The sequence below is a fragment of the Castanea sativa genome, chromosome 11 (genome assembly GCF_040712315.1).
Source record: "Castanea sativa cultivar Marrone di Chiusa Pesio chromosome 11, ASM4071231v1".
Classification (NCBI taxonomy): domain Eukaryota; kingdom Viridiplantae; phylum Streptophyta; class Magnoliopsida; order Fagales; family Fagaceae; genus Castanea; species Castanea sativa.
Window position 1 is genome coordinate 49,810,323 of NC_134023.1, and position 6,593 is coordinate 49,816,915.

Genomic DNA, 6,593 nt, shown 5'->3' on the forward strand with positions numbered 1-6,593 from the left:
GGAAAAACCATGAGACAAATTCTGAATAAATTCATTATTATAAAATAAATTACAATTTCTTCTCAAGATTATGCATAACTTGAGATCTATGCAAAATACTATGCATCTTCTCTTTAGAAAATAATAGAACTCGCCTAAGATTTTCACTCACGTTCGATACAACAACTTTTATGGTTGTAGCACCCCAAAAATATTTTCCCTAGTGAAAACCTAAAATTTATCTTCCTTTCTTTTAGTTTTATGCTTCATTTTAAGATTGTCTCCTCTCCCCCACAGGGGACAGCCCTTGGGCAAAAGTTATCAAATCATTTGCTACACATCTATTTATAAGACTTTAATTCCTAAACATGGTAGACAAGTAGAAATACATTATGTCTTTGACAAGGAAGAGGCTTACATTCTATTCCAAGGAATATTAGCTGCCTTTCCTTCCGCACAAAGGAAACCCAAAAAATAACCAAATTAATATTTCCTTTTTCAAGTAAAAAACCCAATTAGTTTTCCAAGTCACAATAAGAATTTGAGGCAATTTCCCAACAAGTGCAACCATATAAAAGTTTAGGGAGTCTAATTGCATTTTACCCTTGAATTTAATAATTCCATTTAAAAAAAGGTTGAATATAATTTAAATTTGGGTTAACTATAGAATTTCACCCTAAACCATTAGGGTACTTGTTTGCAACACAAACTATAAGAACTCACAATTAATTCCCTGATTGAAACACTTGTACCCTACAATTCATCTAAATGTTAACTTTGGCAGTCACATGCCTTGAATGTGATTATTAGAGAATGAGATGACAACCCTTTTACATTTAGATTACCAAATTGTCGACCTACTGTTATTTATCCTTAATCGTAATCTAATAGTAATGTAGAGTGCACACCTAAACCCTTAGATTCAATCTAAAAAAAGATTCACACTAATCAGTAAGCTTAGGTTGAAGGCTAACATGAAATCAATGAGGCTAAAGCACAACCAAGTACAATGGGTATTTTGGAGATTTTAAGGGTATTTATTTTCATATTAGAGATTTGCGAGGTACTTGGTTATTTTAGGGGTATGGGAGGTGGATTTCAGTCTCTTTAATTTGTGTGTGTGTGTGTGTGTGTGTGCACGCGCGCGCGTGAGGGTAATTGGTTCATTTTAGATGTTTCGTGCCCGGGAGTGATATTTTGATCGTTTTGGAGGTTTTGAGAGTATTATGGTTATTTAGGAGACGTTTGGGTGGGAATTTAATTTAGTCAATTTGGAAGTTTCAAGTTAAATTTGGTGATTTGGAGAGATGGTACTTTTGGAAATTTGGGAGATTTTGATGGTATTTTGATTAAATTTAGATTTTGTAGGCATCTTGGTCAATTTGAAGAGTTTACACTTTAGAGGTAGTTTTGTCATTTTGGAGATTTTAGGGGTGTTTAAATTACTTTTGGAGGTATTGGGATATTTAGTCAATTTAGAGGTCTTAAGGGTATTTTAGAGGTTTCGATGGTATTTTTGGAAGCCTTTGGATATTTTGGTCATTTTAGAGAATTCGAAATATTTTTTTTGGTCATTTCAAAGATTTTGGGATTTTTTTGTCATCTAAGAGGTATTGGGGGGGGGGGGGGGGTACTACAATGGTGTTGAAGGTTTGAATATTTTGATAATTTTTCTTATATGTTTTGGTGTAATATTGTGGTCATTTTATCGAATAATATTTTGATCATTTTTTGATGTATTGGGTGTATTATAGTCATTTCATTTAATAATATAATTACAAGCTATGGCATGAACGTTCTTGTCATTTAGATAAATTATTACATTAATTATACTATAGGATTATCACCATGAGCTAATCATTGTAGTGTTAATCTCTGGATAATCTTATATTCCCGAAATGTTATGCAAAAAAAAAAAAACAAACTAAATGGAGTAATATGCCACATTTGTTGGTAAAACACATGGAATAACAGATTTGTATCTCATACAAATCTATGCAGTGGAATATGAACGGACCTACTTCATTCATTATTGATAACATGCACTATGTAAATTTCAGAATTTAAGAACAAGAGAGCATACCTTGGTGTGGTGAAATTCAAAACAAAAGATTAGAAGTACTTGAGAATACTTTTAATCTTCTCTCTAATTCCACTTTATGCATAAGCAGTACGATCTCTCAATCAATTTCCAATGGAGAATAAGAGAGTGGCTTTCACTCACACATATACACCATTTCACAATAATGTCTACTTCTAAAATTCTGTATGTTTCTTCCTTCGTATTTAACTGATTATCTAATTGAACTAGTCTTTTGGGCCTTCCCATTTGGACTTTAGTGCGTGGCTTGGAGTGGGACCAAAAGGGAACAAATAAGACTCTAGCTCCAATGGGCCTTGAGCTTTTCTATCAACTCTTGACAAGTCCAAAGTTACCATTAATTATATTTAATGCCACTATATAAATATAGGTGCACTCTAGGCCTTATTTATAAATTATATCCCAAGACTTTATTGTACATGCAACCCTTTCATAAAATATTCGTAGTAATACAAAGTCATGAATGTAGACTGCTACTTTGAAGATTACTATATCTTAATTCTTGAGTATCCAGTTTAATCCTTTATAATATTCATCATATATTTACGAAATCCAATTTCATAAATATATACTTTAGTAACTTCTTACTAAAATGGTTAGGCCTAACACTCTGAATAACCAAACTCATTAAATTTATCTCAAGGGAATATTTTGTATCTCCGTTAAGAGATTATGAATTCCATCTTGAGAATATATGTTCCATTAATACTAAATGTGGCTACCCAATATACTGAAATTTTGATCGTTCTTTTAGATCTCACTCCTGATATATTAAAGCAACCTACACCTTATGATCAGGTCCATTATTCTCTTAGGATTAAGAGTTCATGCAAATAAAAGTTGTGAGATTTATTATTCATTTGACAGTCGTTAGGAGAATAACAAATCTCATAGCGGTTCAGTTCAATATGTCTTAACTCTTAAAACATATCAACATATCAACTAAAAGTCTCAATTTTCATGATCAAGGCAAATCATCTTAGTTAATATGTTATAGTCTTCGCAGATGAAATGCCTAATTTCTTCACCAACTACGAACTAAAATTCTAAATTTACAACGAATTTTGATTTACAACTTCCGTGACTTTTCACATTAATCACATACTATGCATCTCATGGACTACATGATAATGTCCAATATTTATGTTACCATTATTTTAGATAATAATAAAATAACTTTATTAATCACAATATAATGTCATACATAGCATACAATAGGATTTAAGGCATTAATCCTAACAATTTTTTCTTAATCCTGTTGTAATGTTCACAACATTTCACGAACCAAACAACCCAGCGAATTGGCTATATATGAAATGGAAAGATTTTTGAAGCAGACAAGAATAATGATATTAGCGCACAAGTCGTAGGATTCCATGTGATAATTGAGCATAGAGCGTTATTTGCTGAAAAATGAAAATAGTCTCCAGTCCATAATGTTTTGAAACGACAATCATAATCTGACAACATGAATACATTTGGTAAACTAGAAGCCGAGCATATTATTACAAACTTTAGTTGCATCTGATCTAATGCAACCAGAAGCAAAGCACACCAAGTCTCCAACAAACACACTGAACCACAAATGTTCAACGAAGAGAGACAAAAGGCCTAAGGAAACTCCAAAAAGCAAAAAACAGAGCCAAAATTCTAGCAACAGTTATACTGCCTCTCCAAAAATCGTGGAAATATTGACTTTTAAGGGATGCCATGAGTTTGCTCCAAGAACCCATATAGTGCTCATTAATCCGTTCACTGATATCATGGTAACAGGAATGATTACCTTCCACAATTTGATGGCAAAGTTTGTTGATCAGATTAATCACTGCCTCATCTCTGCCTAGCCAGTTATCAAGAACCTTTTTCTCAACAAGTAGATCCACATCTATTTCAGTTTTAATAAGATGATCTAATAGCAGTATAGCACAATGTAATTACAGATATAAGTTTCATGTGGATAATGACACTGCTCAAAGGCCATGAAGTTTCTAATGACACTATTAGTTGTGTCCCCTACCGTAAAGGATGGGATTTTCAAGATAGCCTCCATGTTCTCCAAGCATTTGAAGCATGGAAAGAAACTCGATAGCCATGACAAGGTTAAAAATGGTAAGCATTCCAATAACCGACTCTTCTGAAACTTAATGTCAAGTAAGCGTTTCTTTTTGTATTCTTTGAATTCCAGTCCTACTTCAGCCAACTTTGTTTCACAAGGTAGTCGACATTTAATTCTTTCTCCTCTTTTGAATGAGAAAATATCTTAGGAAATCAATTAAATGTTTGGGTTGCTTCACCCTAGTAACCTCCAATATTTCCTGGTAATCTTGAGAGGATCCATTTTTTATATAGGAATCTTTCCAAAAACATAGAAGGTAATCAAGGACAAGCTTATGAAAGGAATTATCCTCATTATGAGGATTAAGGAGGTCCTTGTAGGCAAAATTATATAATTCCTCGAGGACAGAAAATTCTTAGTTTACATTGTACTAGCAATTTAAACTTACATTGAAGACACACAAAATGAGTATAATGTTGTACACATTAGCAAAAAATGTACAATAAAAAGTCTTTGTTTAGAAAATTGTGAAATGTTGGTATGATTTTCGGATCCACATGTTCAATTTATTTTGACATTTGGGTATTTTGGTCAATTTGGGAGTATCTAGTTAACTTTGGTGATTTGGAGACTTTGATAGTTATTTTAGACATTCTAGAGGCTTTAAGAGTATTTTGATCATTTTAGATCTGGTCGATATCTTGGTTTATTAAAGGTTTAGTAAGGTACTTTGGTCATTTTGAAGAGTTTGGAGGTCTTTTGTCATTTTAGAGGTTTTATGATATTTTGGTCATTTTAGAGGTGTTGGAGATATTTCAAACATTTTGGAGATTTTAGGAGGTATTTTGGTTATTTTCGATGTTTTAATGGGTATTTTTGTCATTTTGGAGTTTTTGAGTACACTCTGGTAATTTTCAAGTGTATATTTTGGTCAATTTTGGGAATTTCTAGTGCATTTTGGAAGTTTCAATGGTATTTTTAGTCATTTTAAGGCTTTAGAGAGTATTTTCATTTTCTAAAAACAAAAGTCATTTTCTTGATTTGAATGGTCATTTTAGAGGTTTAAAGTGTATTTTAGTCATTTTGAAGATGTTAGGGTTTAGGCATCGAGTTCAACAAAGTTCAACAATTCTTTAGCCAAAGAATTGATCGATTAGATTAATTATGACATAGATTAATTGAATAACAGCACAAGCATCACATAAAGACAAGCAATTCAATGACCTAAGAAAACTAATAAAACAAATTGTTTCAGTGTAAAAAAGCTCTGGGGGGGGGGGGATTTAACCTTCAATTGCTAAGGAAACTAAATCCACTAGGATAGATTAGAAGTTTATACAAAGATTTAACTCTAAATATAATACTACCAGCAAGAACAATTGATATGAAGAAGGCCCATGCCACATGGCACGTCAAAGTCTTGCAATTGCTGGGATCGACTTGCTTCATGTCTTGACTTGCTTTTAATCTTTGCGTGGCAAGAAGAGAGACATAATCCATTGATACACGACTTGAATTTTTTTTTTTTTTTCTGGTAACATCACATGACCTGATTTACTTGTGTTTGTTTGTTTAGACCCCTATATATTAGATTCATTTAACATAATTAATTAGCCAAGTAGTTACTTAGGTTAATTATCCAGATTTAAGTTAAACTCATGCAATCATATTACTTAGGATAACTTCGACTCCACAGACTCTTCTATTTGAATTTACTGAACACAAACACCCACATTTGTGATTTTAAGATTTCACTTAAAGGTTTAGATCACAGTCAATATTTGATCTTTATGTAGCAGCTTGCCTCCACTAGGATTTTATTGTAGATCTAGCTTTCAGTAGATGCTTGTTGAGTTAGAAGGCTACAAAAATCTCTCAAATTTCACAGATTTAACTCACAAGACTTCCAAGAACTTCTGAAACACATTTAGGGTTTTCCTTTTATATCTAGTAGTGTTGGATTGAAACCCAAAACGTTTTTACGGGCATTGGGTCTGATTGAAAATCTATAGAACACAACTTTTGATCGGTCAAACCTATCTTTCTATCGGTCGAGCTTCACAAAAACTTATTTCTTCTTTCGACAACTTGACAGTTCTTGAATTTTGACTTGAACAATCTTGAGCAATGTCTAACACTTAATCTAGACATGTTTTTGTTCTTGGTTTTCCAACATACATAAATGTAGAATCTAAACATTTATCCTAAATATTTAGAGCCTAACAACTTGTATCTATTCACAAAATGGTAGAAATAGGTGCTGACCTATGGAGCTTGATTATGTGTTCGATCCAGTTTGTGACTCTCTCTCTCTCTCTCTCTCTCTCTCTCTCTCTCTCTCTCTCTCTCTCTCTCTCTCTCTCTCTCTCTCTCTCTCTCTCTCTCAATGTTTCAGACTTAATGTTTAATAGATTTTCAATCTACCTATCCAATGTATCTCAGGTTGGTTTCGCACAA

The 6,593-nt window shown here is 32.7% G+C and overlaps 1 pseudogene; it reads right to left on the bottom strand.

The window, feature by feature from the left end:
- Positions 1-3,669: 3,669 nt before the first annotated feature.
- Positions 3,670-5,636, bottom strand: LOC142616650 (uncharacterized; annotated as a pseudogene).
- Positions 5,637-6,593: the final 957 nt, after the last annotated feature.